At 36.6% G+C, this 26,453-nt stretch overlaps 1 long non-coding RNA gene across 2 annotated transcripts in view; it reads left to right on the plus strand.

Annotated features, from left to right (window-relative positions):
• Positions 1-26,104, plus strand: part of LOC118973392 (uncharacterized) — a 379,284-nt gene extending 353,180 nt beyond the window's left edge. For both annotated transcript variants that reach the window (XR_012132162.1, XR_005062702.2), the window contains exons 6-7: positions 4,920-4,952; positions 25,923-26,104. This is a non-coding gene — a long non-coding RNA (uncharacterized lncRNA). The remainder of the gene's footprint in view (positions 1-4,919; positions 4,953-25,922) is intronic.
• The last annotated feature ends 349 nt before the right edge of the window (positions 26,105-26,453 follow it).

The following is a 26,453-nucleotide window of genomic DNA, read 5'->3' on the forward strand; positions in this document are numbered from 1 at the left end:
AGCAACAGGATACACATTCTTCTCACATGCACATGGAACATTCTCCAGAATAGACCACATACTAGGCCACAAAAAGACCCTCAGTAAATTCAAAAAGATTGAAATCCTACCAACCAACTTTTCAGACCACAAAGGTATAAAACTAGAAATAAATTGTACCAAGAAAGCAAAAAGGCGCACAAACACATAGAGGCTTAACAACACGCTTCTAAACAGTCAATGGATCAACGACCAAATTAAAATGGATATCCAGCAATATCTGGAAATAAATGACAACAACAACACAAAACCCCAACTTCTGTGGGACACAGCGAAAGCAGTCTTAAGAGGAAAGTATATAGCAATCCAGGCATATTTACAGAAGGAAGAACAAACCTAAATGAATAGTCTAATGTCACAATTATCAAAATTGGAAAAAGAACAAATGAGGCCTAAAGTCAGCAGAAGGAGGGACATAATAAAGATCAGAGAAGAAATAAAGAAAAATTGAGAAGAATAAAACAATAGAAAAAAATCAATGAAACCAAGAGCTGGTTCTTTGAGAAAATAAACAAAATAGATAAGCCCCTAGCCAGACTTATTAAGAGAAAAAGAGAATCTACACACATCAACAGAATCAGAAATGAGAAAGGAAACTTCATGATGGACCCAACAGAAATACAAAGAATTATTAGAGACTACTATGAAAACCTACATGGTAAGAAGCTGGAAAACCTAGAAGAAATGGACAACTTCCTAGAAAAATAGAACCTTCCAAAACTGACCAAGGAAGAAACACAAAATCTAAGCAAACCAATTACCAGCCAAGAAACTGAAGCGGTACTCAAAAAACTACCCAAGAAAAAAACACCCAGGCCAGATGGATTTACCTCGGAATTTTATCAGGCATACAGAGAAGATATAATACCCATTCTCCTTAAAGTTTTCCAAAAAATAGAAGAGGAGGGAATACTCCCAAACTCATTCTATGAAGCCAACATCACCCTAATACCAAAACCAGGCAAAGACCCCACCAAAAAAGAAAATTACAGACCAATATCCCTGATGAACATAGATGCAAAAATACTCAATAAAATATTAACAAACCGAATTCAAAAATATATCAAAAGGATCATACACCACGACCAAGTGGTATTCATCCCAGGGATGCAAGGATGGTACAACATTCGAAAATCCATCAACATCATCCACCACATCAACAAAAAGAAAGACACAAACTACATCATCATCTCCATAGATGCTGAAAAAGCATTCGATAAAATTCAACATCCATTCATGATAAAAACTCTCAACAAAATGGGTATAGAGGGCAAGTACCTCAACATAATAAAGGCCATCTATGATAAACCCACAGCCAACATCATACTGAACAGCGAGAAGCTGAAAGCTTTTCCTCTGAGATGGTGAACAAGACAGGGATGCCCACTCTCCCCACTGTTATTTAACATAGTACTGGAGGTCCTAGCTATGGCAATTAGACAAAACAAAGAAATACAAGGAATCCAGATTGGTAAAGAAGAAGTTAAACTGTCACTATTTGCAGATGACATGATATTGTACATAAAAAACCCTAAAGACTCCACTCCAAAACTACTAGAACTGATATCAGAATACAGCAAAGTTGCAGGATACAAAATTAACACACAGAAATCTGTGGCTTTCCTATACACTAACAATGAGCCAATAGAAAGAGAAATCAGGAAAACAATTCCATTCACAATTACATCAAAAAGAATAAAATACCTAGGAATAAACCTAACCAAAGAATTGAAAGTCCTGTATCCTGAAAACTATAAGACACTCTTAAGAGAAATTAAAGAGGACACTAACAAATGGAAACTCATCCCATGCTCTTGGCTAGGAAGAATTAATATCATCAAAATGGCCATCCTGCCCAAAGCAATATACAGATTTGATGCAATCCCTATCAAATTACCAACAACATTCTTCAATGAATTGGAACAAATAGTTCAAAAATTCATATGGAAACACCAAAGAACCCGAATAGCCAAAGCAATCCTGAGAAAGAAGAATAAAGTGGCAGGGATTTCACTCCCCAACTTCAAGCTCTACCACAAAGCCATACTAATCAAGACAATTTGGTACTGGCACAAGAACAGAGCCACAGACCAGTGGAACAGATTAGAGACTCCAGACATTAACCCAAACATATGTGGTCAATTAATATTTGATAAGGGAGCCATGGACATACAATGGGGAAATGACAGTCTCTTCAACAGATGGTGCTGGCAAAACTGGACAGCTACATGTAGGAGAATGAAACTGGACCATTGTCTAACCCCATACACAAAAGTAAATTCAAAATGGATCAAAGACCTGAATGTAAGTCATGAAACCATAAAACTCTTAGAAAAAAACATAGGCAAAAATCTCTTGGACATAAACATGAGTGACTTCTTCATGAATATATCTCCTGGGCAAGGAAAACAAAAGCAAAAATGAACAAGTGGGACTATATCAAGCTGAAAAGCTTCTGTACAGCAAAGGACAACATCAATAGAACAAAAAGGTACCCTACAGTATGGGAGAATATATTCGTAAATGACAAATCCGATAAAGGCTTGACATCCAAAATACATAAAGAGCTCATGCACCTCAACAAATAAAAAGCAAATAATCCAATTAAAAAATGGGCAGAGGAGCTGAACAGACAGTTCTCCAAAGAAAAAATTCAGGTGGCCAACAGACACATGAAAAGATGCTCCACATCACTAGTTATCAGAGAAATGCAAATTAAAACCACAGTGAGGTATCACCTCACACCAGTAAGGATGGCTACCATCCAAAAGACAAACAACAACAAATGTTGGCGAGGTTGTGGAGAAAGGGGAACCCTCCTACACTGCTGGTGGGACCATTGTGGAAAGCAATATGGAGGTTCCTTAAAATGCTCAAAATAGGCTTACCATTTGACCCAGGAATTCCACTTCTAGGAATTTACCCTAAGGATGCAGCACTCCAGTTTGAAAAGGACAGATTCACCCCTATGTTTATTGCAGCACTATTTACAATAGCCAAGAAATGGAAGCAACCTAAGTGTGCATCAGTAGATGAATGGATAAAGAAGATGTGGTACATATACACAATAGAATATTATTCAGCCATAAGAAGAAAACAAATCCTACCATTTGCAACAACATGGATGGAGCTAGAGGGTATTATGCTCCATGAAATAAGCCAAGCAGAGAAAGACAAATACCAAATGATTTCACTCATCTGTGGAGTATAAGAACAAAGGAAAAATTGAAGGAACAAAACAGCAGCAGAATCACAGAACCCAAGAATGGGCTAACAGTTACCAAAGGGAAAGAGACAGGGGAGAATAGGAGGGTAGGGAGGGATAAGGGCGGGGAAGAAGAAAGGGGCATATAAATAAATAAATAAATAAATAAAATTTAAAAATATACAATTTAAAAAAATAAATGATTTATCTTTGCTATATATGTACTTATGTGGATTAATTATAATAAACAAAAATAAAGTTTTGAACAGAAAAAACCTGAATGGCAGTATATTTGATATGATTATAAATGGAAAGCAAATTGTGTAAAAGTGCAATTTGTAACCACATTGAAATAACATATGTATATTGATAAGGATTATACCAAAAAAAAGAAGGCAATTCATTTTGGGATGGTAATATGATTACGAGTGAACCTTGTTTTTCATTTTGTTTTTACTGTTTGCAATTTTACAACAGAAAATCTGCCCAGCAGACCTGTTTGTGTACTCTGACATGCTCGGTATCCCTTCCACAGGTTTCAAGGCTTTGCATTACTTTTGCCATAACCAAATGTCTTCCCATTACACTACTAACCACACTTCCTGATTACTAGATAAATCTACCTGCTGATTCTGAGATGAAAAAAAATCTCACAGCTTTCAGTTCTTACATTGAACACATCCTTATCTATTTTTAAGGCACTTCCAAAATGCTTCCTACAGGAAGTCTTCTCTGCTAACTCACCTTAAGCTTCCACCACATCCTATCAGACTTTTCACTCTGATGACCAGAGGGTCAATCTGCTGCCCAGGTCTCATGTTCACATGTCCTGTCCACTGAAAAACTGCCCAAAATGATTCATGATGACTTGTTTTTATTTGATAAGACAAAGAAATTTAGGACTAGAGATTCAGTGCTTCTCCTTTAAATGAAGACGGTAAACTCAGTTCTATTTTGTGTTAATTGCTCTATGAATTTTTTTACATCCTAGCTTTCATAGCAATAAAACAGTATCAGCATCATAGTCATCTTAACCAAATGGAATGAATTTACTTATAGGAATAGAATTTTTAGGCATTAAGCCAAATGACTGCTTAGATTATGTTTATTTTCAATAACATTTGAACTCTGGATCTTGTTCTATCTCATATTTCACTTAGATTTGTTTTTGACAGGATATAGAGAAAATGAAGTAAAGGATGTCAAGGGATCAGCTGTAATTAGTGGCACCATTTATAGAATATAAATATCATTTAAAAAAATTTAACAGGAGTAGCTGTGCTGGCTGTGTAGCCACACAGGGCTTAAGATCAGTCATCATTAAGCACCAGCAGAATAGTAACTAGAAGGAATGAATGAAATTATCAAATGAAATTTCTTCTGTAAGTTCTTCAATCACAAAGTAAAGAAGACCTCAGAAATTGTAAAAATTCTTATAAAAAATTTAATTACATGGATAAGTATAAATAAAAATTTTCTTTGGAAATAGCATAAGTCATTAAAATCAAGGCTTCTAGTTTACCAGTATTTAAAATACTGGACAAGCACATCCTATATCTGTCTCATTAAAGGAGTGAAAACTGATTTGTAGGAAGTCATTTATGATCCTTTCACAGTAAGTGCCTGCAATTTCTTCCTTACTCTGTTTTTTATTCTTCTTTTTCTTTTTTTTCAGACTGACCACCTGGAACACAGACTCAAAACTTAAGTAAGAAAAACTTAAATTATATATTTGACAAGTACTTGTTAAAGTATGTAGCCAATTAAAAACCACAAACACCCTAACAGTAGCAAAGGTACAGAGAAGAGAAAAGATTAAAAAAAAGAATACATTCAGAAAGAACCATAAAAGTGGAGCTCAATATCAATGGCCACAGTGCCCCAGGGGTCACCATGAGCATTTTGTTTCAGTCCTGTTCAATAACTTACATTCATAACATAGGTACTAATTCATTAAAATACCCTATATACTGTATGTTTAAGGGAACAAAACGGTATCAGATTCACTTTAGATGTATTTCTCTTGTAATAGCAAATGCACCAAAAATGTTTGGAATATAAAGGAAAATTATATTCATGTGGAAAAATTCACCTCAGTGTACCATCTAATATTATCAGAAACATAATTCCTTTAAACTATTATCTTCATTTTTTAAGCTTTAGTAATTAATATTTTAGCTAGCTATTGTGTATGCTTTAGAAGTCACACATTTAGAAATGTAGAAATTTATCATGTTTAACTGTCATGGTCCTTTGAACTATTGTTGAAAAGTTATTGTCCTGTCAGATCTTTTCCATATCCACATGTAGGTGTGTTATGAATCTATAATTAAATATTTTCATTCAATAAACTATAAAATTAGTGACTGGCTCCAAAAAATTCAACACTCAACATAATATGACCACAAGATGAATTTTTGGGCCTACAATGCCATGTATTTTCCAGAAAACTTAATTTAACTAATAAGTTAGTCATTGTGTGCATTTGCCTTCCTTGTCATTTGGGTATCATTTTCTCCCTACTTCTTCTCATAATGTGTATTTTTTCAAAATAAATTTTGATATTTATTAATAAACCAAAATGAAATATTTTATTTGTACAACACTTTTAATTATTAAAGAGCAGTATAATCCAATTAGAAGACAACCTGCAAATAATACTCCCCTCCTTTCTGATACACAAAAAGTGACATGTATTATTGATACATTGCCTTAACTGTATACTACATGCTCAATGATTTTACTCACTCTAAATAAATCCCTTTAGCTCAGAGTGCTCAGCAAATCAAGACTTCACTATGTACCTTGTTCGCTGAAAACTGGTGTGGGTGAAACTTATTCTTGATACAGTGACAAAAATCATGTTCAGAAGTTTTTGGACATGCCAAGTACCTACAGTGATCCCAGTTTTTTCCCTGAATATAATTTATCTGACTTAACAACTGGATAATATGCTCATCAGAAGCATTTATCTCTTTGATCACATTTATAAAATACACACACTAATAGAAATGTGCCTCGAAAATAACCACTCCTGTGTGGCACAGCATTCTAAGGTGTCTGTAACTACTAAATATGCCATTTAATAGTAGGCATCTCAATGATTGCTATTTTACTTGAATTTAATTAAGCATTCATTTGTTCTTTAATTAGAAACCTCAATCTATGTGTTGTACCTGAATATCATTTTTATATTTTACAGGCCAAATGAGTAGAATGGTCAAGATAGTAAAGGTTTTTTATACAGCTTGATGGAAGTACCCCAACAATGAATTCATTTTGTCTGTTTTTAAGTAGAGGTGACAATAAGCATTTGAATAAAACCTAGAAGGTTGAGGTCATCGGATATATCTCCTTTTCCTTCTTAGTTACCCCAATGAGCAGGGTTTTCAGCTGATGATTATCGGATGAATGACATGTGGCATATCAATATCTTACCAAATATGGAAGATTGAATTAAATGACTTTTTTTTACTTCTCACTTTACTAAGATATAATTGACATATCACATTCTGTAAGTTTAAGGTGTATAACATAATAATTGAATACATGTATATATTGTGAAATGATTACTACAGTAAGATTAGCAAACATATCCATCTTCTCGTGTAGTTACAAGTTTTGTTTGTTTTGTGGTAAGAATTTTAAAAATCTATCCTTTACCAACTTTCAGATATGCAATACAGTATTCCTAACTGTAGTTCAGTTACAAGGCTGCACATTACATTCCTAGACATTACACATCTTGTAACTGGAAGTTTTTACCCTGTGCCAACCTTCACCCATTTCCCCAGCCCCCAAGCCCTGCACCTGGCAACCACCGATCTGTTCTCTGCTTCTATGAGTGACTATTTTAGATTTCACATATAAATGAGATCATACAGTATTTGTCTTTCTCTGACTTACTTTACATAGCATAATGCCCTCAAGGTACAAACATTTTGTCTGAAGAGACAGGACTTCCTTCTTATTTTGTGGCTGAATAATATTCCATTGCATGTATGCACCAATTTTCTTTATTTATTCATTTGGATACCTAGGTTGTTTCCATGTCTTGGCTATTTTAAAAAAAGGCTGCAGTGAACAAAAGAGTGCAGATATCTTAAGGTAGTAATTTTCTTCCAGACACATACTCATAAGTGGAATGGCTGGATCATCTGGTAGTTCTATTTTTAATTTTTTGAGAAGCCGCCATACTATTTTCCATAATGGTTGTACTAAATTACATTCCCACCAATGGTGTTCCCTTTTCTCTCTATCTTTGTCGGCACTTGCTACTGCTCATTTTTTTTATAATAACCATCCTAACAAGTGTGAGATGATATCTCATTGTGGTTTTGATTTGCATTTCCCTGATGACTAGTGATGTTGAGCACCTTTTTATATGCCTGTTGGCCATTTGTATGTCTCTCTTGGAAAAATGTCTATTCAGTCCTGTGCCCATTTCTTAATTGAACTATTTGTTGTTTTCCTTTTGAGCTGCATGAGTTCCTTATATATTTTAAATGTTAACCCCTTATCAGATAAATGGTTTGCAAGTATTTTCTCCCATTACATACATTGTCTTTTCATTTTGTTTATCATTTCTTTTGCTGTGCAGAAGCATTTTAGTTTAGTGCAGTTAATACTACTGGTTTATGTTTACTTTTGTTTTGTGTGCTTTGGCTGTCATAGCCATAAAATATTTGCCAAAACCAATATCAAAGAGATTTTCCTGTGTTTTCTTCTAGTAGTTTTATGGTTTGAGATCTTACATTTAATCTTTAATCCATTTGAATACTATTTTTTATGAGTGGTTTTGGATAGGTGTCCTATTTCATTCTTTTGTATGTGAATATCCAGTTTGCTCAGCAGCATTTATTGAAGACATTTTCTTTCCATTGAATATTCTTGGTTCCCTTGTCAAACATCAGTTGATCATATATGCATGGGTTTATTTCAAGGCCAGACAGTACCACCAGCTCAGCTGTGCAAATGGGCAGAGCCAATGGCTAGGGTCTCTGCACCTGTGCCCCTGACAGGAAGAATGCAGTCTGCCAAGATGTGAACACCAGTTGCTGTAAGCATTGCTATGCTTCCCTGTTTCTATTTGACCTCCAGTGATTGAGCCTCAAAGCTTTCCCCCATGATCACTGTGAGGTCAGACCTGAGTGGACATGCTAGAAAGTGTCTTTCAATGCTGGGGAAGCTGTATGTCCACCTTGGGGCCTTTTCTTTCCGCCTGGAGGATGATAGGTCCAGAGACACCGTCTAGGTACAAAACTGTGCTGGTCTGAAGGAGGAGGGATGTTGTCAGAGTTTAGCCACTCCACTTCCCCTTCTTACCTGGTCCTTTCTTTGGTCATTGTGGGGCAGAGTGGGTACTTCAGCTCTACCCCAAGATTATGGGAGTTTAACAATTATGTTGTCTCTATGGATAGTTACTAGTTGGTCTTCTTGTGGAGAAGACTGAAGTTGAGTAAAACCTATGTCACAATTTTGATGATGTCACTCTTACAATTATGTTTTTGTTAATAAAGTAGACATTTGAATTGTGATAATAAATTACATTGGAATACTCACATTAAATTACAACAACTTAATAACACTCAATTTATACTGTACATAATTTTTTAAAATATACTATCATTAATATAGAGTTACGTGAACAACATTATGGTTACTAGACTCCCCCTATTATCAAGTCCCCACCACATACCCATTACAGTCACTGTCCATCAGCGTAGTAAGATGCTATAGAATCACTACTTGTATTCTCGTGTTATACTGCCTTCTCCATGTCCCCCCTGCTACATTATACATGCAAACCATAATGCCCATTTTTCCCCCTTATCCCTCCCTCTCTTCCCACCCATCCTCCCCAGTACCTTTCCCTTTGGCAACTGTTAGTCCATTCTTGGGTTCTGTGAGTCTGCTGCTGTTTTGTTCCTTCAGTTTTTGCTTTGTTCTTATACTCCACAGATGAGTGAAATCATTTGATACTTGTCTTTTTCCACCTGGCTTATTTCACTGGCATAAAACCCTCTAGCTCTATCCATGTTATTGCAAATGTTAGGATATATTTTCTTCTTGTGGCTGAAATAATATTCCATTGTGTATATGTACTACATCTTCCTTATCCATTCATCTACTGATGGACACTTAGGTTGCTTCCATTTCTTGGCTATTGTAAATAGTGCTGTGATAAACATAGGGGTGCATATGTCTTTTTCAAACTGGGTTCCTGCATTCTTAGGGTAAATTCCTAGAAGTGGAATTCCTGGGTCTAATGTCTTTCCATTTTTATATTTTTAAGGAACCTCCATACTACCATACACAATGGTTCAACTGGTTTACATTCCCACCAGCAGTGTAGGAGGGTTCCCCTTTCTCCACATCCTTGCCAACATTTGTTGTTGTTTGCCTTTTGGATGTTGGCCAGCCTAACTGGTGTGAGGTGATATCTCATTGTGGTTTTAATTTGCATTTCTAATGATTAGGGATGTGGAGAATCTTTTCATGGGTCTGTTGACCATCTGAACTTTTTCTTTGGAAAAGTGACTGTTCAGCTCCTCTGCCCATTTTTTAATTGGCTTATTTGCTTTTTTTTTTTGTTGAGGTGCATGATGTCATCCCCTTATCAGATATGTCATGTATGAATATATTCTCCTATACTGACAGATGTATTTGTGTTCTACTGATGTTGTCCTTTTCTGTACAGAAGCTTTTCAGCTTGATATAGTCCCACTTGTTCATTTTTGCTTTTGTTCCCCTAGTCTGGGGAAATATGTTCATGAAGAGGTTGCACATGTTTATGTCCAAGAGATTTTTGCCTATGTATTTTCCTAAGAGTTTTATGGTTTCATGACTTACATTCAGATCTTTGACCCATTTTGAGTTTCCTTTTGTGTATTGAGTTAGACAATAATTCAGTCTCATTCTCTTACATGTAGCTGTCCAGTTTTGCCAACACCAGCTGTTAAGAGGCTGTCATTTCCACATTGCATATCCATGGCTCCTTTATCATATATTAATTGACCATATATGCTTTGGTTTATATCTCGGCTCTCTAGTCTGCTCCACTGGTCTGTGGGTCTGTTCTTGTGCCAGTACCACATAGTCTTGATTTCTGTGGCCTTGTAGTAGAGCTTGAAGTCAGGGAGCGTAATTCCCCCTGCTTTATTCTTCCTTCTCAGGATTACTTTGGCTATTCGGGGTCTATTGTGGTTCGATACAAATTTTAGAACTATTTGCTCTAGTTCATTGAAGAATGCTGTAGGTATTTTGATAGGGATTGCATTAAATCTGTAGGTTGCTCTAGGCAGGATGGCCATTTTGACATTTATTTTTCCTATCCATGAGCATGGGATGTGTTTCCATTTATTGGTGTCTTCTTTAATTTCTCTCATGAGTGTCTTGTAGTTTTAAGAGTATAAGACTTTCACTTACTTGGTTAGGTTTATTCCTAACCTATTTTATTCTTTTTGATACAATTGTGAATGGATTGTTTTCCTAATTTCTCTTTCTGCTAGTTCATTGTTAGTGTATAGGAATGCAACAGATTTCTGTGTATTAATTTTGTATCCTGCAACTTTGCTGAATTCAGATATTAGACCTAGTAGTTTTGAAGTGGATTCCTTAGGGTATTTTATGTACAATATTGTGTCATCTGCAAACAGGGATCGTTTGACTTCTTCCTTGCCAATCTGGTTCCCTTTTATTTCTTTGTATTGCCTGATTGCCATTGCTAGTACCTCCAGAACTATTTTGAATAAAAGTGGGGAGAGTGGGCATCCTTGTCTTGTTCCTGATCTTAAAGGAAAAGCTTTCAGCTTGTTGCTGTTACGTATAATGTTGGCTGTGGGTTTGTCGTATATGGCCTTTACAATGTTGAGGTACTTGCCCTCTATACCCATTTTGTTGAGAATTTTTATCATGAATGAATGTTGAATTTTGTCAAATGCTTTTTCAGCATGTATGGAGATGGTCCTGTGGTTTTTGTCCTTCTCTTTGTTGATGTGGTGGATGATGCTGATAGATTTTGGAATGTTGTACCATCCTTGCATCCCTGGGATGAGTCCCACTTGATCATGATTGATGATCTTTTGATGTATTTTTGAATCCAGTTTGCTAATATTTTGTTGAGTATTTTTGCATCTAAGTTCATCAGGGATATTGGTCTGGAATTTTCCTTCTTTGTGATGTCTTTGCCTGGTTTTGTTATTAGAGTGATGTTGGCCTCATAGAATGAGTTTGGGAGTATTCCTTCCTCCTACTTTTTGGAAAAACTTTAAAGAAGATGGGTATTAGGTCTTCATTAAATGTTTGATAAAATTCAGCAGTGAAACTGTTAGGTACAGGTGTCTTGGTCTTAGGTAGTTTTTCAATTACTAATTCAATTTCTTGCTGTTAATTGGTCTATTCAGATTTTCTGTTTCTTCCTGGGTCAGCCTTGGAAGGTTGTATTTTTCTAGAAAATTGTCCATTTCTTCTGGGTTATCCAGTTTGTTAGCATATCACTTTTCATAGTATTATCTCATAATTCTTTGTATTTCTGTGTATTCCATGGTGATGTTTCCTTTCTCATTTCTGATTCTGTTTGTGTGTGTAGACTCTCTTTTTTTCTTGACAAGTCTGGTTAGGGGTTTACCTATTTTGTTTATTTTCTCGAAGAACCAGCTCCCGCTTTCATTGATTCTTTCTATTGTTTTATTCCTCTCAATTTTATTTATTACTGTTTTAATATTTATTATGTCCCTCCTTCTACTGAATTTGGGCCTCATTTATTTTTCCTTTTCTAGTTTCATTAATTGTGAGTTTAGACTGTTCATTAGGGATTGTTCTTTTTTCCTGAGGTAGGCCTGTATTGCAATATACTTCCCTCTTAACACGGCCTTCGCTGTGTCCTACAGGTGTTCTGTTGGTGAATTATGGTTCTCATTTGTCTCCATGTATTGTTTGATCTCTGTTTTTATTTGGGCATTGATCCATTGATTATTTAGAAGCATATTATTAAGCCTCCATGTGTTTGTAGGCTTTTTTATTTTCTTTGTGTAATTTATTTCTAGTTTCATAACTCTGTGGTCTGAGAAGCTGGTTGGTATAATTTCAATCTTTTTGAATTTACAGAGGTTATTTTTGTGGCCTAGTATATGATCTATTCTTGAAAATGTTCCATGTGCACTTGAGAAGAATGTGTATCCTGTTGCTTTTGAATGGAGTGTTCTACAGATGTCTGTTAGGTCCATCTTTTCTAATACATTGTTCAGTGCCTCTGTCTCTTTAGTTATTTTCTGTCTGGTTGATCTGTCCTTTGGAGTAAGTGGTGTGTTTAAGTCTCCTAAATGAATGCATTGCATTCTATTTCCCCTTTTAATTATGTTAGTATTTGTTTCACATATATAGGTGATCCTGTGTTGGGTGCATAGATATTTATAATAGTTATATCCTCTTGTTGGACTGACCCCTTTTCATTATGTAATGTCCTTCTTTGTCTCTTGTGACTTTCTTTGTTTTGAAGTCTATTTTGTCTGATACAAGTACTACAACTCCTGCTTTTTTCTCTCTGTTAGTTGCACGAAATATCTTTTTCCATCTCTTTACTTTCAGTCTGTAGGTCTTTGGGTTTGAAGTGAGTCTCTTGTAGGCAGTATATAGATGGGTCTTGTTTTTTATCTATTCAGTGACTCTATGTCTTTTGATTGGTGCATTCAGACCATTTGCATTTAGGATGATTATCTATAGGTATATATTTATTGCCATTGCAGGCTTTAGATTTGTGGTTACCAAAGGTTCAAGGGTAATTCCCTTACTATGCAGCAGTCTAATTTAACTCACTTGGTATGCCATTAAAAATACAACCTAAAGGTTCTTTTTTTTTCTCCTTTTTCTTTTTCTTCCTCCTCCATTTTTTTCTATGTTATGAGCCATATTCTTTACTCTTTGTCTGTCCCTTGGGTCACATCTACTAAACCTTAGGAATACTTTCATCTATAGCTGTCCCTCCAAAATGCACTGTAGAGGTAGTTTGTGGTAGGTAAATTCTCTCAGCTTTTGCTTATCTAAAAATTATTTAATCCATCCTTCAAATTTAAATAATAACCCTGCCGGGTATAGTATTCTTGGTTCGAGGCCCTTCTGCTTCATTGCATTTAATATATCATGCCACTCCCTTCTGGCCTGTAAGGTTTCTATTGAGAAATCTGATGATAGTGTGATGGGTTTTCCTTTGTATGTGATCCTTTTTCTCTCTAGCTGCTTTTAAATGTCTGTCTTTATCCTTGATCTTTGCCATTTTAATTATTATACATCTTGATGTTGTCTTCCTTGGGTCCTTTGTGTTGGGAGACCTGTGCCCTTCCATGGCTTGAGAGACTATCTCCTTCCTCAGATTGGGGAAGTTTTAAGCAATTACCTCCTCAATGACACTTTCTGTCCCTTTTTCTCTCTTCTTCTTCTTCTGGTACTGCTATAATATGAATATGTTCCGTTTGGATTGGTCACACAGTTCCCTCAATATTCTTTCATTTTTAGAGATTCTTTTTTCTCTTTGTGCCTCAGCTTCTTTGTATTCCTCTTCTCTAATTTCTATTCCTTTTACCGTTTCTTCTACTACATCTAATCTGCTTTTAAATCCCTCCATTGTATGTTTCATTTCAGATATGGAATTTCTTGTTGAATTTTCAACTTAATTTCATTCCTGAGTTCTTGAATATTTTCTGTACCTCCGTAAGTATGTTTATGATACTTATTTTTAACTCTCTTTCTGGCAGATTGGTGAGTTAAGTTTCATTAGGCCATGTTAATGTATGTGCACAATTTAATTAGTAGTTTAAAACCATATGTTACTCTACAAGAAGATATGTCAAAGAAATAATCTTCCCATGTTTTCTTCCATCTTCTACTTCTATAGCTTTTCTTCTTCCTTCCTAATTACAACCCTTTAGTAGAATTAGTGCCTCATATCGAAATTACCGAGTATCATAATTCTTCCAAGTGGTAAAGATACCCCAAGACAAATGCTGGGCATAGAAGCCACAGGGCATAAATCTGCAAAGCAGTAAAAAGCTAACCTTTTCAAAGAATATTGCTTCTCTCTCACTTATCAACTTTACATTTCCCTGTATGGCCCCGGAAGATAACTGGTTAGCCAGAGACAGGTAAGATTCCTCAAGGGAGGAACAACCTAAGACAGGCACAGTCACAGGGGGGCCATCAGGTGAGAAATTGGGGATCAACAGAGGGGAGGCTTAGAACCTCACCCCCCCTGTTTTGAGAGAAATCTTCTGCATCCGTGGATGTTTTGTTGCCCTTGTCTAGCTTGGATTAATACTTAGTCTATAGGCACAGACCTGATCATCTACATTTGCCCTCTTACAGCACTAAATTGTGTTTTCTACCTTTATCTTGCATCTACCTACCACTTCAGCATTTTATTAAAAATAACAATAATAATAATAATAATAATAATAATAATAACAAGGGAGAAATGTGGGATTCACATATAAATCATGTATAAAAATCAAACGAACAATCATATCTGACTTGATTGTTTATAGTTCATGATGCGTGATCAAAACTGAAAGTTTCTGTGATCACTGCCCTTGCACTGTTCACCATGTAAGAACTTATTCACTATGTAAGACCTTGTTCACCATGTAAGAACTTGTTTGTTATGCTTCAGAAGATTGGAGACTGTTGAGATATAGGCTTGGGGTTGATTAATGACTGTGCATTGAGTCCCCTATACAGAATTTTATTGTCGTTAACAACCATTTGATCAATAAATATGAGAGATGCCCTCTCATAAAAACAAAAATGTTTCATTAGGCCATTTTTATGGGGTTTGTGCAATGTTGGTCTTAACCATGTTCTTTTGATGTTTCATAATTCTATGTGGTGCCCACTAGTGCCCAGAAGCTCTAGTCTCTGGAGCTGCTCAGCCCCTAGAATCAGGCTGGGGGTCATAGGGGAGTGGAGCTGGTGCCTGGGGGGAGCAAAGATCTGTTTCCTGATTCCCATCTGCAGTGCCTGTCTCAAGTGTCATAGCTAGTGGGCCAAGCACACAGGTGTTAGCCTCTGTGCTTTGTGTCTTTAGCGGTTGTAGGCTGAGCCTCCTTCTCGCTGCCCTAATGCCAGTGCAGTGATTGCTGGTTTGCTAACTGGTGCCGACATGCTAGGAGGAAGGTGCAGCAAGCTGCATGTCACAGTGGGGGGGCCTCAGAGCTGAGTTGGCACCCAGGGGATGGGGCACCTGAAGCTCCTCAGTGTTCTCAATCAGCTGGGCAGAGTGTTCCCAGACTACCTTGCCCAGCTCTCCCCTCCCCCATGCTGAAAGCTTAGTGTAAACCTCGCTCCTTCAGCAGCCCTCTTGCTGCTAGGAAGCCTCTCAAACTGCCTGCCTTTCCTTTGTCCCAGAGCAGCTGGGTGTGGATCCCCTCCTCCACATATGTCTGCAATCTGTCTCTCAAGCACTCCACCTGTCTGAGCTCCCCCACATCCAGAGCAACACAGAGTGTAGGTTTCTGCTCCCAAAGCAGACCTCCAGGGCTTGGTGTTCAGCAATTCTAAGCTTCCACCCCCTCCCCAGCTCCATTTCTCTTCCTCCCATTGGTGAGCTGGGTGGGGGAAGGTCTTGGGTCCCACCTGATAAAGGCTTTCATACATTATCCTGTGTTCATGAGGTCTGCTCTGTTTGTGAGGTGTGCATGCAGTCTGTTTCAGCCTTCTTTCTTGTTGCTGTTTTAGGGTTAGTTGTAGCAATTAACTATATTTTCATACTATTTGTGGTTTGGGGAGGAATTGTCCATCTCTCCTCTCACACCACCATCTTGAGTCTCATGAAATAGATTCTTATGATGAGCTCTTTTATGGAAATCAGAAAAGGGCTAATATCTGGCTTGGTAATAACTTAATTCTAGACCCTGAGCAGAGACAGACAGACACAACCTAGGACTAAGTTTGGAGATTTGTGGAGCTTGCGGAAATAGCGTAGTTGATTCAATCAGGTAATAGAGATAATGTCGAAATGGTAGCTAAGCCTCAATGGACATCTGGGTTATCCAGGCGTGTATCGAGTAGTATATCATATTTCATCACTTGAGGTAAACACAGGGTAAAGCAGATAATTACTTGGCATGTCTTTAGGAATTGGGGGATTCCTACAGCTTTCAAGATTAGAGAAGGGCCTCCGAATGGCAGTCGTCAAAAAAGTAGTTTGGACTTGTCACTGAGATGTTAAAAAACACAAATTAATGAGATGTCCCCCATCTTTTGTCCTCTGTTCCAATTCTAAAGTTTTAAGTTTTCCTTTATTAATAATTCACTTCTTGGAAATGTTTTCTTTTGATTCACTTAAATCACAACTTAACAATATTTAATGATCCTCCCCAAGTCTCACATTAGCTTAAATTTTTAAAAAAAGAATACAAATTTGACAACAATAAAAGGAAAACTAGCTAAATCAAGAATTTTGTTTTCTTGACTTCTTGCTTATATTTCAGATATTCTATCTCAATTATTAGCCAAGAGTCAATTGACTTTTTTGTAATTCCTGTGTATATTTATTTCACTAAATATTTTATTTCATACCTGAAGTTTTAAACACATATAATCATTTAGTAACTTTTATGTCTTAAGTAAATTTTGCTTATTAAATATACACAGAAATAATTTTAATAAATACAAAAGTTTCTAACTATAAACATTAGCTATAATTTGTCCAATTAAATAACCTTGGATATTTAACACAGATTTTTAAATAATTCCTCTTTATAATGTTTCTGACAATTATATAAATTTAGTGTACCTTGTTGCAAATAATATAAAGTTTTGCCGACTGGAGGTCGGATTAATAGCTCTAGCAGTAAAAATGTAATTGGTTCTTTCTTATAATATATTTAATAGTTACTATTCTATGGGAATAAAATTAACTTATAATTTAAAAACCATTAAACCCTCTTGAGATATTTTAATTTATTTTCCATTTCTTAATCAGGATTTATTTTGTTTGAATTAAATATTTGTATGTTGAAAACAAAGCTACAATATATAATTTTTTTTCTTTTAAAATTGTGCTAATGTGGATGACTAGCATTAATAGCAGTTCTGGTATCTTTGCAATTAAGATTTTAATCACATGGATTCATTTTATTTGCTTTCTAAAGAAATTCTCCTTAGGGTATAATCTTTACATTAAATTTTTCTAGACAAATAAATCTCATAATTAACTGTATTTAATAACCAACTCAGATCAAATCTATTAAAATGCAATATATTTTTAAATATTTAGGTAATTAAGATGAGAATATGCATATTTCAGACATTAGTACTAACCAATGAATTATATTTGTTATATTTATATTCATAATTATCAAACAAACAGCCTAATGCACATTCGTATTTGGTTTTAAGAATGTGAGAGGAAATTTCATCTTTTCACTTTTAAGATATCCTGTGAAGACTTACCCATAAAAATGCACCTCTTGTCATTTTGGATTGCTGAGCAAAAAAAATCTCTCTTAGTCCATAAAGCTCAATAATGGGAATGTTCCCCAAAATTAGTAGGAAGAAGTATCCTGGATATTTTCAGGACTTATTAAACACTTTTTGTAAGTTGGTTTATCAAGCCTTCTCTACCATCTAGTTTGTAGCACTGAATGTTATGTGTTATTTGTATAGCTGTTTAGAGATTTAAGTAGGAAATTAAAATGAATTTAGATGTATTTCATTCATAATGCAGGTTAATATTACATTTTATTTACTCAATACAGAGTGACAATAAATATTCATGTATATGTCTGTATGCCTACCAATTTATCCATCCACCAATCCATCCATCTTCTATTTTGCATAAAGTCTGAGAGAGGAAGAATTCTAGTGTGATGTCATCTACAAAAGCAAACAGGAGATAAGGAGATACAAGAATGTAAATGAAAAACAAAAGAAATTCCTTGCAAGCTATAGTGTAGTGTCAGGAACATGAGCAGTCACAGATCATGAAACACTGTCTTTATTTTAAATACATTTACCCATAATATACCCTTTCCTTCCTGCTAAATAGACTGGACATGTGATTCAAGAAGTAGATACAATGGTACCTGATATTTACTCCAGATAATGGAATGTTCTGGAATTTTTTATGGCTAAAATAAATTATCAAAGAGTTTCTGATGTCCTCTGAAAAGTAATGTTTTAAAATAGAATATGTCAAAAAATATGAATCTACCATTAGGTTTGTATTTTTCTTGTCTTTTAGAATTGATTCTTTCTATTTAACATTTTTATGTAGGCATTTGAGTTGAAACTATGATATTTCTTTTGAAGTTAGGCCACAAATAAGAGTGTACAGTATAGGGGGGAGATTCAAGATGGTGGTGTGAGAGGTGAGACAGAGAACTCCTCCCCAAAACACAAAATAGTATGAAAATATAGTTAATTGCTACAACTAACCCTAAAACAGCAACAAGAAAGAAGGCTGAACCAGACTGTATATGAGCCACATGAACAGAGCAGACCTCACTAAACAGGGTAACTTATGAAAGCCTTGATCCAGCAGGACCCAAGCCCTTCCCCCCACCCCAGCTCACTGGCCGGAGGAAGAGAAATGGTGTGGGGAGGGGATGGAAGCCTGGGACTACTGAACACCTAACCCTGGAGATCAGCTTTGCAAGCAGAAACCTACACTGTGTGGTGCTCTGGCGGTTGGGGAGCTGCGACAGGTGAAGTGCCTGAGAGACTGACAATCTGGCATTTGTGGAGGACAGGATCCACATCTGGCCTCTCTGTGACAGAGGAAAGGCAGGTGGTCTGAGAGGCTTCCTAGCAGTGAGAGGGCTGCTGAAGGTGTGGGGTTTGCACGGAGCTTGCTGCGCTGGAGAAGGGATAAAGACAGACAAGGTTGTCAGAGTGCGCTCTGCCCAGCAGGTTGGGAAATTGAGAAGCTTCAGGTGCTCCTTCCCCCTAGAAGGCTGCTCAGCTCCCAGGCCACCCACCCACTGTGACATGCAGCATGCTGAGCCTTCCTCCTGGCCTGACAGCATCAGCTCACAAACTGGCAGTAACTGTGCTGGTGTCAGGCCACACATAGGGAGGCCAAGCCTACAAGAGCTAGTGATGCTGAGCACAGAGGTTTACACCTGTGCACTAGGCCCACTGGCTCTGACACTGGAGACAGGCACCACTGGAGACAGGAAATCAGGAAACAGATCTTTCCTCCTGCCAGGTACCAGCTCCGCTCCCCTGAAACCCCAAACATCACTCTAGGGGCTGAGGAGCTCCAGAGACTGGAGTTTCTGGGCACTAGAGGGTACCACATAAAAATATGAAATGTCAAAAGAACTTGGTTCCAACCAAAATCTCACAAATCCCAGAAAAAGGGCCAAATAAAACTGAACTCACCAATCTTCCTGAAAGAGAGTTCAAAATAAAAATCATAAACATGCTTATGGAGGTACAGAAAAATATTCAAGAACTCAGGAATGAATTTAAGGAGACTCAATCATTAAGAAATTCCATATCTGAAATGAAACATACAATGGAGGGATTTAAAAGCAGACTAGATGTAGTAGAAGAGATGGTAAAAGGAATAAAAATTAGAGAAGAGGAATATAAACAAACTGAGGCACAGAAAGAAAAAAGAATCTCTAAGAATGAAAGAATATTGAGAGAACTGTGTGACCAATCCAAATGGAACATATTCATATTATAGGGGTACCAGAAGAAGAAGAAGAGAGAAAAAGGGACAGAAAGTGTCATTGAGGAGGTAATTGCTTAAAACTTCCCCAATCTGAGGAAGGAGATAGTCTCTCAAGCCATGGAAGGGCACAGGTCTCCCAACACAAAGGACCCAAGGAAGACAACATCAAGATGTATAATAATTAAAATGGCAAATATCAAGGATAAAGACAGACATTTAAAAGCAGCTAGAGAGAAAAAAAGATCATATACAAAGGAAAACCCATCAGACTATCATCAGATTTCTCAATAGAAACCTTACAGTCCAGAAGGGAGTGGAATGATATATTTAATGCAATGAGGCAGAAGGGTCTTAAACCATGAATACTTTACCCAGCAAGGTTATCATTTAAATTTGAAGGAGGGATTAAACAATTTTCAGGTAAGGAAAAATTGAGAGAATTTACCTACCACAAACTACCTCTACAGTGCATTTTGGAGGGACGGCTATAGATGAAAGTATTCCTAAGGCTTAGTAGATGTCACCCAAGGGATAGACAAAGAGCCAAGAATATGATTCATTACATACAAAGAATGGAGGAGGAAGAAAAAGAGAAAAAAAGAAGAACTTTTAGGTTGTGTTTGTAATAGCACACGAAGTGAGTTAAATTAGACTGTTAGATAGTAAGGGAATTACCCTTGAACCTTTAGTAACCACGAATCTAAAGCCATACACAGACTGAAAGTAAAGGGATGGAGAAAGATATTTCATGCAACTAACAGAGAGAGAAAAGCAGGAGTTGTAGTACTGGTATCAGACAAAATAGACTTCAAAACAAAGAAAGTCACAAGAGACAAAGAAGGACATTACATAATGAAAAGGGGTCAGTCCAACAAGAGGATATAACTATTATAAATACATATACACCTAACACAGGATCACCTACATATGTGAAACAAATACTAACAGAATTAAAAGGGGAAATAGAATGCAATGCATTCATTTTAGGAGACTTCAACACACTACTCACTCCAAAGGACAGATCAACCAGACAGAAAATAACTAAAGAAACAGAGGCACTGAACAATGTATTAGAACAGATGGACCTATCGGATATTTACAGAACACTCCATCCAAAAGCAATAGGATAAACATTCTTCTCAAGTGGACATGGAACATTTTCAAGAATAGATCATATACTAGACCACAGAAAGAACCTCCATAAATTCAAAGATTGAAATTGTACCAAAAAGCTTCTCAGATCACAAAGGTATGAAACTAGAAATAAATTACACAAAGAAAACAAAAAAGCCCACAAACACAGGGAGGCTTAATAACATGCTCCTAAAGAATCAATTGTTCAGCGAACAAATAAAAACAGAGATCAAGCAATATATGGAGACAAATGACAACAATAATTCAACAACACAAACTCTGTAGGAAGCAGCAAAGGCTGTGCTAAGAGAGAAATATATTGCAATACAGGCCTCCTTCAGGAAGGAAGAACAATCCCAAATGAACAGTCTAAACTCACAATTAATGAAACTAGAAAAGGAAGAACAAATGAGGTCCAAAGTCAGTAGCAGGAGGGACATAATAAATATTAAAGCAGAAATAAGTAAAATTGACAGGAATTAAACAGTAGAAAGAATCAATGAGAGCAGGAGCTGGTTCTTCAAGAAAATAAACAAAATAGATAAACTCCTAGCCACACCAATCGAGAAAAAAAGAGAGTTTACACACATAAACAGAAACAGAAATGAGAAAGGAAACATCAGCACAGACACCACAGAAATACAAAGAATTATGAAAGAATACTGTGTAAAATTTTATGGTAACAAACTGGATAACCTAGAAGAAATGGACAACTTTCTAGAAAAATACAACTTTCCAAAGCTAACCAAGGAAGAAACAGAAAATCTGAACAGACCAATTACCAGGAAAGAAATTGAATTGGTAATCAATAAACTACCTAAGAACAAAATCCCTGGACCAGATGGTTTCACTACTGAATGTTATCAAACATTTAGTGAAGACCTAATACCCAACCTCCTTAAAGTTTTCCAAAAAGTAGAACAGGAGGAAATACTCCCAAACTCATTCTACAATGCCAACATCACTCTAATATTAAAACCAGGCAAAGACACCACAAAAAAAGAAAATTACAGACCAATATCCCTGATGAACATAGATGCAAAAATACTCAACAAAATATTAGCAAACTGAATTCGAAAATACATCCAAAAGATCATCCATCATGATCAAGTGGGATTCATCCCAGGGATGCAAGGATGGTACAACATTCAAAAATCCATCAACATCATCCACTACATCAACAAAAAGAAGGACAAAAACCACACGATCATCTCCATAGATGCTGAAAAAGCATTCGACAAAATTCAACATCCATTCATGATAAAAACTCTCAACAAAATGGGTATAGAGGGCAAGTACCTCAACATTATAAAGGCCATATATGACAAACCCACAGCCAACATTATACTTAACAGCAACAAGCTGAAAGCTTTTCCTTTAAGATCGGAAATGAGACAAGGATGCCCACTCTCCCCACTTTCATTCAACATAGTTCTGGAGGTCCTAGTCACAGCAATCACAGAACACAAAGAAATAAAAGGCATCCAGATTGGCAAGGAAGAAGCCAAACTGTCCTTGTTTGCAGATGGCATGATATTGTACATAAAAATCCCTAAGGAATCCACTCTAAAACTACTAGATCTAATATCTGAATTCAGCAAAGTTGTGGGATAAAAAATTAATACACCGAAGTCTGCTGCATTCCTATACACTAATGTGAACTAGCAGAAAGAGAAAATCAGGAAAACAACTCCATTCACAGTTGCATGAAAAAGATGAAATACCTAGGAATAAACCTAGCCAAGGAAGTCAAAGACCTATACCCTGAAAACTATGGGACACTCTTAAAAGAAATTAAAGAGGATACTAATAAATGGAAATTCATCCCATGCTCTTGGCTAGGAATAATTAATATTGTCAAAATGGCCATCCTGCCTAAAGCAATCTACAGATTTAATGAGATCCCTATGAAAATACCAACAGCATTCTTCAGTGAACTAGAGCAAACAGTTCTAAAATTCATATGGAACCACAAGAGACCCCAAGTCACCAAAGCAATCCATAGAAGGAAGAATAAAGCAGGGGGAATTATGCTCCCTGACTTCAAGCTCTACTACAAAGCCACAGCAATCAAGACTATTTGGTACTGGCACAAGAACAGACCCATAGACCAGTGGAACAGACTAGAGAGTCCAGATATAAACCCAAGAATATATGGTCAATTAATTATGATAAAGGAGCCATGGATATACAATAGGGAAATGACAGCCTCTTCAACAGCTGGTGTTGGCAAAACTGGACAGCTACATGTAAGAGAATGAAACTGGATTATTGTCTAACCCCTTCCCCAAAGTAAACTCAAAATGGATAAAAGACTTGAATGTAAGTCATGAAACCATAGAACTTTTAGAAAAAAATATCAACAAAAATCTCTTGGACATAAACATGAACAACTTCTTCATGAACATATCTCCCTGGGCAAGGGAAACAAAGGCAAAAATGAATAAGTGGAACTATATTAAGCTAAATATCTTCTCTACAGCAAAGGACAACATCAGTAGAACAAAAAGACATCCTACAATATGGGAGAATATATTCATAAATGACAGATCCAATAAAGGGTTGACATACAAAATATATAAAGAGCTCACACACCTCAACAAACAAAAGGAAAATAATCCAATAAAAAAATGGGCACAGGATCTGAACAGACACTTCTCCAAAGAAAAAATTCAGATGACCAACAGACACATGAAAAGATGCTCCACATTACTGATCAGGGAAATGCAAATGAAAACCACAATGAGATATCACCTCACACCAGTTAGGATGGCCAACATCCAAAAGACAAACAACAACAAATGTTGGTGAGGATGTGGAGAAAGGGGAACCATCCTATACTGCTGATCAGAATGTAAACTAGTTCAACTATTGTGGAAAACAGTATGGAGGTTCCTCAAAACACTCAAAATAGAAATACCACTGACCCATGAATTCTACTCCAAGGAATTTACCCTAAGAATACAGCATCCCAGTTTGAATAAGATATATGTAATCCTATGTTTATCGCAGCACTGTTTACAATAGCCAAGAAATGGAAGCAACCTAAGTGTCCATCAGTAGATGAATGGATAAAGAAGATGTGGTACATATACACAATGGAATATTATTCAGCCATAAGAAGAAAACAAATCCTACCATTTGCAAAGCATGGATGGAGCTAGAGGGTCTTATGCTCAGTGAAATAAGCCAGGTGGAGAAAGACAAGTATCAAATGGTTTCACTCATCTGTGGTGTATAAGAACAAAGAAAAAACTAAAGTGACAAAACAGCAGCAGACTCACAGAACCCAAGAAAGGACTGACAGTTACCAAAGCAAAAGTGTTTGGGAGGATGGGTGGGAAGGGAGGGATAAGGTGGAAAAATGGGGCATTACGATTAGCACACACAATGTAGGGGGGTGGGGACATGGGGAAGGTGGTATATGCAGAGAAGACAAGTAATGATTCTGTAGCATCTTACTACACTGATGGACAGTGACTGTAATGGGGTATGTGGGGGTACTTGATAATAGGGGGAGTGTAGTAACCATAATGTTGTTCAAGTAATTGTACATTAATGATATCAAAATAAAAATATAAAAAAAGAACGTATTTAGTGATTTAACTGAAGATTGGAGGAGTTGCACAGAGGAATTCAGTCACACACTACAAGCGTTCTGCCATCTCATTGATTGGTTTCATCCCCACACTGCTGCCATCCAAAGAGCCTGTGTCCTCCGTGTGCTGTGCACATTCCCTGGAAAACTCTCTCTCTCTCTCTCTCTTTCTCTTTCTCTCTCTCTCTCTCTCTCTCTCTCTCTCTCTCTCTCTCTCTCTCTCTCTCTATTGCACACATACACACACACACGTGCACACGCATGGACATATAGGTGCTCACGCTCTTCGGCCTTCCTTCCTTCACCACAGTCCTCACTTTTTTTAGTGATTCTACCATATGAGTTAATTACCTATTTGCAAAAGTCAGAACTATTTTCTCATATGAACATCTAATATATTTTCTAAAGACCTCTGTGGGAAAGAAGGTTTTCAATATCCAATTTCACACTTTAAATGGTTTTTGCTAGCAACTTTTCCTCTTAGTAAGCTACAATAAATGTCGATTCTGGTTTGTGACAGATGGGTCATCTCTAAGAAACCACCACAGTGAGTTCAATGTTTCTAAAAACTTGCAAAAATAAGTAGCACAAGAAAGTCATCCAGACCTACAGTCCACAAATTCTTTTCCTAAATTCTGGTATAGTATGTACTTGTACTTGAATGAAGCAAAAATGACTTGGTCTTATAAATAAGACTTACAACAGGTTTCTCCACCAGAGAATATGTCTATCTCTGCATGCAGTTTGAATTACTGCTGAATCTAATTTAGGAGCAGTTTATGATATTAAAAAGCTAAATACCTGCTAAAATCTGCATTCCTTTCAAATTGCTCTTTAAGTTTTAATAAATGAAAAAAAATCTTTATGGTGTTATGTTAACTAATAATTTTTCAAAAGAAGGCTTTATATCTTCCGCAATGTGAATATCACTGGTTATCTCTGATTATTGTTATAGTTCACCAGTGTCTATTTGGTTTTTATCAACTCTGACTTATTATTTGTGCCATATGGGGAAAGGTTGAATAAAGAGGCAGTGGTTTACAGTAAATACTTAGAGATGGGAATTCGTTCTGTTCACTCAGCCTGTTGCACATTAGAAGTAGGGATAGAGGATAAAAGAGAATATAAAGAACGGGTCAGAGAGAAGCAGGAACTAAGGTTTGTTTTTTACCTTAAGAAATAAGTATTCAACCAGAAAGTAAATTCATATTACATAAATAATGGTTTGGTTTGTTTTTGTGCGGTATTTTATGTTTGTTTTCTCTGAGCAGAGTCGTCTTGGAGCTCCCAGCACTTTGTTGGCACCCTGAGTGGCCCTCACCCGACCCACGAGCCGGGTGATGCCAGTGGCAGAAGAGCGATGTCGTCAGCATGAAAACCCGGAGCAAGGAGAGTTACACGTCTGAGTGTGTCATCAGCTCTCATGTGTGGTATGCCATTGGAATAAACACAAAGGAACAAGTAGTTTGGTATTTAAATATTTTCTCCTGGTTTTATTAAAATTTCTCTTGCCCAACAAATATAGGTCTGGAATATAGTGCAGCAAAGGCAGCTCACCAATTATTTCATGTACTCATACTTTTCCAATCCTTTGGCAATTATGTGGGCCATGTGACTAGTTCTGGCCAATGGAATTACACATGTCTTTTCCAGAACAAAACACTTAATTACCCGTGAAAGGCTCTCTATAGCCTGCTTGGCATTTCACATAGACAGGAAAAGCCGTGTGTTCCAGAAGATTCAGACATAAGGCAGTGTGGCTTCTGTCAGCCAGAGTCCCTCAGTGGTTCTGATCCAAGGCA

This window comes from Manis javanica, chromosome 6, assembly GCF_040802235.1.
Source record: "Manis javanica isolate MJ-LG chromosome 6, MJ_LKY, whole genome shotgun sequence".
Lineage (NCBI taxonomy): Eukaryota > Metazoa > Chordata > Mammalia > Pholidota > Manidae > Manis > Manis javanica.